Here is a 10,590-nt window from a genome sequence, read left to right as displayed (position 1 = left end):
TGAGCAGAATAATTCCACCTTCGTACTGTTGGGGTGACAATTAATGAGATGTCTGTGAAGTTCTCAGAGTTGCATTTGGCCCACACTGCCTCTTTCCTAGAGGACTGAAGGATTGGTGGTGGGATTATTACATGAAGGCCTGAGAAGAAAAAAGGATAGGCTCTCACCAGCCTTCCCCACCCATCCAGCCCAGTGAGACAGCTCCCGAAAGAAGCAGCAGTAGCATTCTTAGCTGGCCAGGAGGAGAGCGGCCTTGCTCCTGGAGGGTCCAGAGCAGGCATCACAGGGTGAGATCTCTCCTCACAGAGGGTAGCACACAGTATGTTTGAGCCCTTGCCAGAGGCATTGCCTCAGCCCTCTCAAAATTCTGTCCAGAGGTTGGACTTAATTCAGTGAGACATAGGGAGCCCTTGGAAGTTTCTGAGCTAAGCAGTGACATGAACACAGACACTTTTGGAGTTGTTCTTAGAAATATGAATTGTACAAAGACTGAGGTGATGAGGACCCTGAATTCACTAGTGAACTCTGCTCCAGGAAAATGCACATTTGCATTAGGAACAGTCCCAGGTTTTTGTGATCTGGCCAGGACCATGCATGGCCTTTAACCTTAACAGGCTAAGGCATACTGCTCAGTGTTTCCTTGCAAGGCTTGTTGAATTGTTAAGGGAAGGGGCTCCCCTTAGTCATGTGGTGGGGAGCAGCTCTGAGTCCTTCGCTCATAGAGGGAGGAAGGATGTCAATACATGTAATAGATGTACCCACAGGGGACACTCCCTGCCTAATTCAATGGATGATATTGCTGCCCTTCCCCTGGCCCCCTTTTCCTCTCAGATTCCTTTGTCCTAGCCCCCCTCTTCAGGGTATAGGGGTATAAAGGGAGGAGTTTTGGGTTACCCCCACTAGGTGTCCAAATAGCCTGCAGCTGATTCCTCTGGGATATTGGCTGGAACATTTGTGCATTTGTCAAAGTTGAGCTAAGTGACAGTGACCTTTTCTTTCTGATAGATGCTGGGAGACACTGGGGAAACTGACCCAAAACAAAGACCCTTGAGTAATTCAAGGTTAATAGCAGGCCTCAGACACTAATGATGAGGTTGGGTTAATGAGACATTTATAAAGCACGTTGTGAGATGCCTGGCACTCAATCAGTGTTCGATAAATTTTACCTATTTTTATTTTTAATTATTTCTTACAATAGAAAAAAAATGGACACAGGCAAAGGGCTAATTATGATAATAGATACCATTATAGCACTTAGAATAGACCAGGTACTATTTAAACTGCTTTACACATGTGAATTCATTTAATCTTCACAAGGACACTATAAGGCAGATACTACTATAACCTCCATTTGACATCTGAGGAAACTGAGGCATGGAGAATTTAAGTGACTTGCCTGAAGTCCTACCAAAGGGACTCAGAAAAAGTTGTGTAAAACCGCACACCTGAGACACACTCTTGCCTTGTAGTTCAGCGATACCTTATGCCTATAGCTCATGTTACTTGAGTGCACGGCCAAGTTCTTGGTCTCATTCACACTCCTGTGAGGCTGATTACTCCAGAACTATGAACAATTGACTATGGAACCAGCACAGATTTTTCTCAGCTGAGCTTAAGACATCTATGCCTACTTGACAAGAGCAAATAAACCCAGATGCTGTACAATGTCTTTGAAAGAGCAATGACATTTATTATTTCACTTAATGAGAAGCCTGGAGGTGGAAACTCTAGAATTGATTATGAGTAATCCAGTGACATTATCAAGGATCCAGACTACTGCCATTCTCAACATGTAGTTTTTCTTCTCAAAGTGGTTCCTCAAAGGTCCCAAAACACCTGCTAAAAGCAGAGGGAAAATCCAGGGGCAGGAAAAAGAAGGAAACATTCATGTCTGATATGCCTTTATGTGAGTGAGGAAGTCCTTCCCCCACAGCATTCATCTACTCAAAGCTATGTCTTGACAAGAGGACAGATTTCTACAACTGGCAGAAAACAAACAATGCTTACCTTCTGGACTCAATCTCCTCTTAATGACATGGCCTCTCAGAGGCAATCTATAATATCCATGTTCCAATAGCAATGAAGAAATGGGGAGTGGTTTGGGGGACAGCCATGTTTCTGCCATTACTGCAGATGAGTGTCTGTGCCCCTGTCTCAAGCTCCTCCAATTGGGCTTTGATTCTCATCCCTCCTGTCTCTTAAAGGACATCACTCTCAGCAGGACACAAACAGGCTGCACTGTCTCTTATCGTTAAAATGTCTCCCCTGATCCCATGCATCCCTCCAGCTACTGCCCCTTTTCTTTGCTTCCTTGATAGCCAAAGTCCTTAAATTTCCTATGCTCACCATCCCTTCTACTCTTACTGAGTTTAACTTAGACTTTCATCACCCCATCTCCACCAAAACAGCTGTCAAGGACACCAAATCTCCACTTACCAAAGCCAATGGCCACTTTCTGTCCCTGTGTTAATATCTCTGCAGCAAATACATAGTCAGCACTCATGTCTTCTTGAAATGCTGCCTCCACCAGATTCCTGACCACCTTGTCCTGCTCTCCTCTTCCCAGCTTTTCAGCTCCCTTCTGGCCTTTGTGTGGCCTCTCTTGTTCTCCCTGACCCTCTCCCCGAGAGGGTCTCATTATCTTACTCACACAGTGATCTCGTCTAAGTTGAGGACCTTAAATACTACCACTGTGTTTCCCACTCCCAAGTTCTTACATCTCCAGCCTCCACTTCCTTCAGCTCCAGGCCAGTGAGGTCAGGGGCTACTGACATGCCATATCTAGTCAAGAGTCGGACAAGTGCTGCCAACTTAATGTGCCTGAAATTAAAAACAGATTGTTCATACTGCCTATCCTCCCCTCTCCCCCCTCCCCCATTCTATCAGGTTTTAGCCCAAACTCTTGGAATCATTCTTGACTTTTCTCTTTCTATCTCACACCTGACATTTAACTTATTAGCAAATATTGTTAATTCTTCCTTAAAAATATATCTAGAATTTGCCCACTGTCAGCACCTCTGGACTCTCAGTGGCCTCGCTGCTATTTCCACCCTTTACCTCCAGACTGAGCCCATCCTCCATGTGCAGCCCAGCTGATCCCTTTACAGGGGAGATGGGAGCCGTCAGGCCTCACTTGCAGACCCTCAGCCTCCTCATTTCACCTGCAGCAAAGCCCCAGTCCTTACTGTGCATTACCAGAACTTGCACCCCTTCCACTCTGACTTTACCTCCTAGCATTCTCCCTCATTCTTTCCATTCCAGCCACACACCCTTCTCCCTGCTCTTCTAAGTCTCACCAAGCAGAGCCTCATCCTGTTTTATTTCTCCTCCATGGCACTTGTCACCACTTGACAATACATATTCATGTGTTTATTTATTGTCTGCTTCCTAAAGTATATATAAGCTTCATGTAGTTAGGGACCCTGTCGGTCTCTAATCAGTGTTAAAACAGTGCTTAGTACCTACTGGATGCTCAGTAAATATTGGCCGACTGCTATTGGACTATGTGACCTCAGATGAGTCACATTAGATTTGGGGACCTCAGTTTCCTCATCCATAAAGTGAAGAGGCTCACTGACCTCCAAGCTTCTCAAAGCAGAAAATAAGAGTTTGCTAGGGCTGCCATAACAAAATACCACAGACTGAGTACCTTAAACAACAGAAGTTTTTTCTTCACAGTTCTTGAAGCTGAAAGTCTGAGATCAAGGTGTTGGCAGGTCTAGTTCCTTCTGAAATCTCTCTTTCTGGCTTGTAGATGGCCATCTTCTTGAATATTCACACAGTCTTCCCTCTGCCTGTCTGCATTCTGATCTCTTCTTATAGGGACACCAGTCAACTTGAATTAGGGCCCACCTGTGTGACCTCTTTTTAACCTAAATCACCTCTTTAAGGCTCTGTTTCCCAAAACAATCACATTCTAAGGTACTGGGAGTTAGAGCTTCATTCAATATGTAAATTTGGAGGAGGGGACACGATTTAACCCATAACAGATGATAATGTGATAGATAGCCTGAGGTGGAGCAGCATTACTTCTGGAGGGGACTTTGTGCTCAGGCCTCAATGGCAAAGACCTCCAAGACAGTGTCCAAGGAGAGAGAGATGATTTTGGAAACAACATTGAATGATAGGGTGGTTTTAAGATTGCTCTGCTTATACTTTCTACTTCATTTATTGGAAAAATTTCCAGTAAACTTCTTTGTGAAAACGTGGGGATTTTTTTCTTCCATTGTTTTGCTGCCTGATCACAACCCAAACAGGTAAGTGGAACATCAGAGCTTGGCCACAGACTGCATGACTAGCAGACATCACCGCTTCCTCTGTGTTTGTTGTTTTCAGTGCACTCTTTCATATGGCTCATTGTCTTTTACTCCAGTTTAAATATAGAAATGAACTCCTGATATGTTACTCCCAAGGCAGCTTACTCTTTGGGATTGCTCAGACTGGGAGGTCCTGGTGAAGGCAGCCACCCAGGGAGAGAAGGACACCTCATCACCTGAGGGCCTTGGGCCTTTGTGTCCAGGCCCTTTGTCGGAACTTTATTTTGTAAATGCCGCCTCACTTTCCCACTGGTGCAGAAACCAGCCAACTCATCACTGGTACAGTCAGCTCTCCTCCCTGTGTCCTGGACTACTGTTATCAATGCAGCCCTCTTTCCATAAATTAGAAATTGTGAACTGACCTCTGGAATGTGGAACTGGTTTCCAGTGAAACTGCTGACTTTAGTAAGAGTTCTCCATGACACCAGTGCAGAAGGGATGTTGTGCTCTGGGTGGTCACACTGACATCTTTCATTTTCTTTTTGCAAATCCATCTCATAAATTGCCTCTTTTGAGGCCCATTGCTTCTGACCTGGACATTCAGCGTCATCCACAGAGTGCCTGCTATTTGCCCCTACCATGCCCATGTAGAGAAGGAAGCAGCCAGACTAGCAAGGACAGTCCCAGGTTTCCATTCCTAAAATGGGGCATCAGAGAGCTGAGCGATGCAGCCTCCCCTCCCTGGGCAGGCGGTGCCCTTGGGTTTCCCCAGCACCTCCTGGGGCTGCCACAGCCCCCTGCCAGTGTTCCACTGGGGGCTTCTGGGTTTCTTGTAAAAGATGAGATTAGAGTAACCCTGAAGATTTATTCCCACCTTATTTCATAAACACAACAGGGAAATGCCAATGACACGCAAGCTGTTCCTCAAACCACCTTGTTTTTGAGCTCTGCAATGGAAACACACCACTTCCTTCCACTGAGTCAGGCCTGACCGTGGCCTCCCTCTCTTCAGGCGCCTGGCTTGCAGAAGCTGCTTAATGCCAGCTAAACATGAGTGCGATATCATTATTTCCACTAATTTTTTTTCTCTCTCCAGGTAGAACTCAACCAGTTAAAAGGTTGTAGGTTGTGTGTGTGTGTGTCTGTGTGTGTGTTTAAAGATTGCATAAGTCACTAAATAAGTTAAAAGAGGTGACATTAGTGTCCTCACACACTGTCTACATTTTTAATTCAGTAAATGCTCCCCCTCCCACCCCCACTGCTCAGGAGACACCTGGATATGAATGTCTCAGTTCAACTTAGGAACTTTAGCATGAACCAAGGATATCTGAGGACACAAGCAAGGAGTAGCCAAAGATGAGGGAGCAGGATAAGATGCCTTGAGACAAGGATAAAAGTGGAGTCAATGCTCAAGCTGAGGCTTCTTGTCATTATCACTCAAGTCTACATGTCTTCCTTATTGCTAGATTCTATCTATTTTAGAACTTTCTAGATGCTGCAGCTAAAACAATTTCTCCCTTTATTGGCCCCACTCAGAGCCCTTCAGAGCCCTCCCATTGCCTGTGAATAGATGATATATGTCAAGAGCATACTCCACCCTGTGTCTCCTCTCTCATCTCCAGCAGAGGGTATCTACACTCATCTTTCTGAATGATGTCTGCCCCCATGGATGTGGGTGGCAGTGAGCCAGGGCAGGCTAGACTGAGAGAAGGACCAGGATCTTGTCCAAACAAGCAGAGTTCCCACCTGGAAATCATTGCCCAGGTGGCCAAATCCTAGAACTCAGATGGGGAAAGCTTCAGAAGCCCAAGCCTAAAGCCTGAATGAAGCCACATGCTCAGGAGTCTGGGAAAACAAGAATCAGAATCTGGGGTAGGAGTTTAAGAGACAACTTCTAAATATATGTGACTTGGCACTGATCCAGGTCCCCTGGCAGGAGCTGTGGCTCTGTGGGCAGGATTGGGAGAGCCCTTGCAAGAGCGGCAACTCTAAGGGCCTGCCTGAGCCAGCTGCCTCTGCTCCCTCTACTAGCAGTGCGGTTTTGCCCCTCATTCCTCCCATCCAGCCATACTCACCTTCTCACCCCACCCCACTCTTTTTTCAACCACAGTCTCAATCTCCACTCTAGCCTTTTCTGAAAGCCCACTGTGACCCCAGTATTTCTATATCATTAACACATAAATGAATGTGGCTCCCAGAGCCCTTTGCTCTCATTGTTTCATTTGTAAAACTTTATTGCCTCGTCCTTGAGGGGTAGACATTCTAAAGACCATATCTAGCTGCTAGTCTTGATCCCAAAGTCCTACTTCTACCCATGCTTTCTTTAATGCTTGGTGACTCTGAGTCAGAGGGCCACAAAACTGGAGGGGACAAACCATCCTGACACAAGAGATGAAGCAGGATCCAGGCCTGCTGCCTCCTGGTCTTCCCATTCACTGGTCTCGTCTTCTGTGTTTCATGCCCCCTGAGAGACCAATTTTAATATGTTGCTAGACTTTATTAAATGTAAGATTTATTTGCCATTGTCAATTTATTTTTTGCCATTGCCCTTTAAACAGTTCAAACAATTCCTATAATGGCTTCTGGAAGGGCCTAAACTTGAGCACTTAAGCATAGCTCTTTAACCCTCATAACTTTTTTTGTTCCAGAGACTCTATTTCATAATACCAAAATTAAAAACCACAGAAACCAAAGTTACCAGGTCATGAAGATATGCTCCATTTTGTTTATTTACAATGATTCTTATGAATCCCCTAACTTATTGCTTCAAACTCTGAAAAAAATCAGAAAGAAAAAATATCCCACTGTCATCTAAAAAGAAAAAACAAGAACAACTCTAAACACACTGAACACGCCGGAGTTTCTGAGCCTTGACTGAAACCCTGGCTGCTTTTCCATTGTTTCTCTGCATATCGTAACCCTCACTCTCTCTAGAACCATCCTGTCATTTCCTCTTCACGGGTGTTGTGGTTTGGTCTTTGATTTCAAAATCATTCAACATTCATTCAGCAAAATTTTGATGAGAGTGTTATCAAATCAATTCACCAAATACCTACTGAAAGTCCCCTGTGCTGTGTCCATCTGAGCTCCCTTGGCCCTCTGTGCCTGACCACACCCCGCTGCAGGCTCTAGTCTTCTCCCCAGACTTGGGGCCAAGAGGCCAGGAACTGGCCATGGTCACATCTTGGGCCCTGAGTGTTTGTTCAATGGATGAAAGCATGAAAGGCTCAATAAATAAAACTGCTGTGGCTGCTCATGAAACTAACCCTCCATAAGTATTTGTCACATGCTGGGGCCACTTAAGCATTTAATGCTTAAAGCAACATGTGAGCCGTGCACTATTATCACCTCAATTTAATAGATGGTGAAAATTGAAGTACAGCAAGTTTAACTCATTCACCCCAAACACTCAGCTGGTCAGTGGCAGAAGTCAAATGATACAAAAACATATAGACCTTAACATGACATGAGGGAGTTGAGGGCCAATCCAAGAAAAGTGAAATAATGTAGAGGCTAAATGAAAGCTACCAATCCTGGTGGATGTTCCAAGTTCCAAGAGTAATATTTGGTTTTGGTTTTTAAAGTATTATTATGGGCTAAGTAATCAGGGAGCATAGTGGAGGGAGAAAATGACTCTCATCCAATGTATTGAAAGCATAGGAAAATATGGTTTCCATTAAAGAAGAGGAAGTCAGAATCATGGAATAAAAGGAAGGTTGTTTCAGGTGGAGTGTGTTCTCTGTTTTTGAAGAGGTTAGAGCTGGGGGTGGAGGAACCCTGGGCAGGGTGGCTAACTGGAAGGGTCCAGGGCAGATGAGTCGCTGCCTACCCTGCAATCCAAATCCATATGCCTGTTTCTGCCACATTCTATGCTATTTCACCAGTATTTTAAGAATCACCTGACCTCACAGCTCCTACCCTCTTCTCTTTCACACTACCATACTGCCTTCCACAAAGGTTACCCTGAGGCCGTGTCCCCTAGCTCTTTAGGTCAGTGTGGTTTCTGGGCAAGGCCTAGACAGTGTAGATCACCACCTGGCGCTCGTTAGGCATACTCACTTTTGCTTTCCAGGTTTAACGATGGCTGTGTGATCATCAGTGTTCCTGCTCTTGTGGGTTGAGGTTCTCATCTCATCTCTCAGGTTCAGCCTTGCTTCACCACTTCTGACATGAAGCCATTCTGTCCAGGTGGGAGCATGACTGGTATTAGAAGGGACTGGCTGCCAGGGCCTTGGAAATGCTGTTTCCTTGCTGACTCCTCCCTGCCACTCTCACTCTTACCCTTTGCTTTCTTGCTCTTTTATTTTCTTCCATTGCATTCCTTTTCAAGTTGGTCATTTAAAAAACCAAGTACAATTTGTTTCCCTCCTTATTATATATTTCACCTCCCACCCTTTTTTCTCCAGCACCGATTTTCATTTATCTGCACTTGTAATTAGTTACTACTTTCCATAATTCTGGTCAAAACATTCGTAATGAGATCCATTTCTCTTCCTGGCTTTTTCTCTGGGGCAGGGTGAAGAATGGCAGTTTCTGTGCTGATAGTTTGTGTTAGACAGTACTCCACACCCCTAAACTGAAGCCTCACAAGACCGTTGCTTTCCCTGACTGTCTATGGCAGTTGTTGAAATCACCATTTCACAGATGAGGATTGAGACAAAAATGGTCCAGTGACCTCAGTCTCACTCTTAGCCAAATACTTTTTCCAAAAGCAGCACCTGAAAAGCATTTTTTCACTTTTCTCTTCACAGCATTCACTTTTTCTCATAACAAATTTAAACATGCCCATATCTTAAATTTTTTTATTATTGAAAAATTTCAAACATACTTGAAAGTAGCTAGAAATAGTACAATGAACCTCCATGTACCTATCACCCAGCCTTAATAATTATCAAGGTGTTGCTATTCCTGTCTCATTCCTATCCTCTTTTTAAATGTATTTTTTAACATGCATTGATTTGTAAAATACAAAGTAAAAAGCTAAAAATGGATTCAGTAACATTTATAAATAAATTTGCATTCATCACAACAAAATCAAACAGATTTGAAAAATATCAGTATCCTGTATGTGTACAGGATACTATTTATTCAATTCCTATGTACTTGATGCTCATATAAATTCATAGACCTCTTGTAGTAGCTATGTATCCATGGATCCAATTCTTTTTGTGTTATTGTTCTTTAACATTTTATTTTGAAATAATTTAGACTTGCAAGAAAGTTGCTTAAAAAGTATGAAGAATTCCTGTATGCCCTCCGCTCAGTTTCTCAAGTGTTAATACTTTACTACTTGCTTTAGCATTCTATCTATACAACTTTTCTTCTGAACCATTTGAAAGTTGCATGCATACATTATACCCCTTCACTGGTAAATTCTTTGGTGTATGTTTCCTAAAGTGAAAGACAAAGATATTCTGTACATAATTATCCACATTAATAATTAACATTGATCTACAGCCATACCGCCCTGAACAAGCACAATCTCGTCTGATCTCGAAAGCTAAGCAGGGTTGGGCCTGGTTAGTCCTTGGATGGGAGACCACCTAGGAAGACCGGGTGCTGTAAGCTTAAAAAAAAAAAAGAATTGACATTGACATGGTCCTATAATCTAATCTCCAGACAATATTCTAATTTCACCAATTATCGCACTATTTTATTGAAATGTGGTACTTAATTGTGATGTAATATGTTATGAACATTCTGTAGCAACATGGAAATGTTTATTATAAGTACACAATAAGATTGCACTTATACTATGATTTTTTAAATTTTTATATTTTTATTTTTTTCAATTATAGTTGACATACAATTTATATTAGTTTCAGGTTTACACCACAGTAATTAGACATTTATATAACTTGTGAAGTGGTCACCCCAATAAATCTAGTATCCATCTGACACCATATATAATTATTACGATACTACTGACTATATTCCCCATGTTATACTCTATATACCCATGTCTATTTTGTAACTACCAATGTGTGCGTCTCAATCCCTTCCCCACTTAATCCATCCTCCACCCCTCAATCTGACAAAATGTTCTCCATATCTATGAGCTTGTTTCTGTTGTTTGCTTGTTTATCCTGTTCTCTAGATTCCACATATGACATTTCTCTTTCTCTGTCTGACTTCACTCAGTACAATACCCTCTAGGTCCATCCATGTTGTTGCAGATAGCAAGATTTCAATTCCTCCCCATATGCTCCTGGCACCTTTCAAACTGCTGCCCCAGAGCTGGAGCTCTGAGCGAGTGAGTTTGTCAGTGGGTAAGTTCATGCACAATCCTCTTAAGAGGAAATTCTGTGACTCCCTCAGCCCTTCGTCTCACTCA

General features: G+C 43.3%; 1 pseudogene; it reads left to right on the top strand.

Annotated features, from left to right (window-relative positions):
• The first annotated feature begins 9,705 nt into the window (after positions 1–9,705).
• Positions 9,706–9,824, top strand: LOC111732966 (annotated as a pseudogene).
• The last annotated feature ends 766 nt before the right edge of the window (positions 9,825–10,590 follow it).

Source organism: Pteropus vampyrus, unplaced genomic scaffold (genome assembly GCF_000151845.1).
Source record: "Pteropus vampyrus isolate Shadow unplaced genomic scaffold, Pvam_2.0 Scaffold509, whole genome shotgun sequence".
Taxonomy (NCBI): domain Eukaryota; kingdom Metazoa; phylum Chordata; class Mammalia; order Chiroptera; family Pteropodidae; genus Pteropus; species Pteropus vampyrus.
The sequence above is the reverse complement of the archived record's forward strand: the minus strand, read 5'-3'. Positions and strand labels throughout refer to the sequence as shown.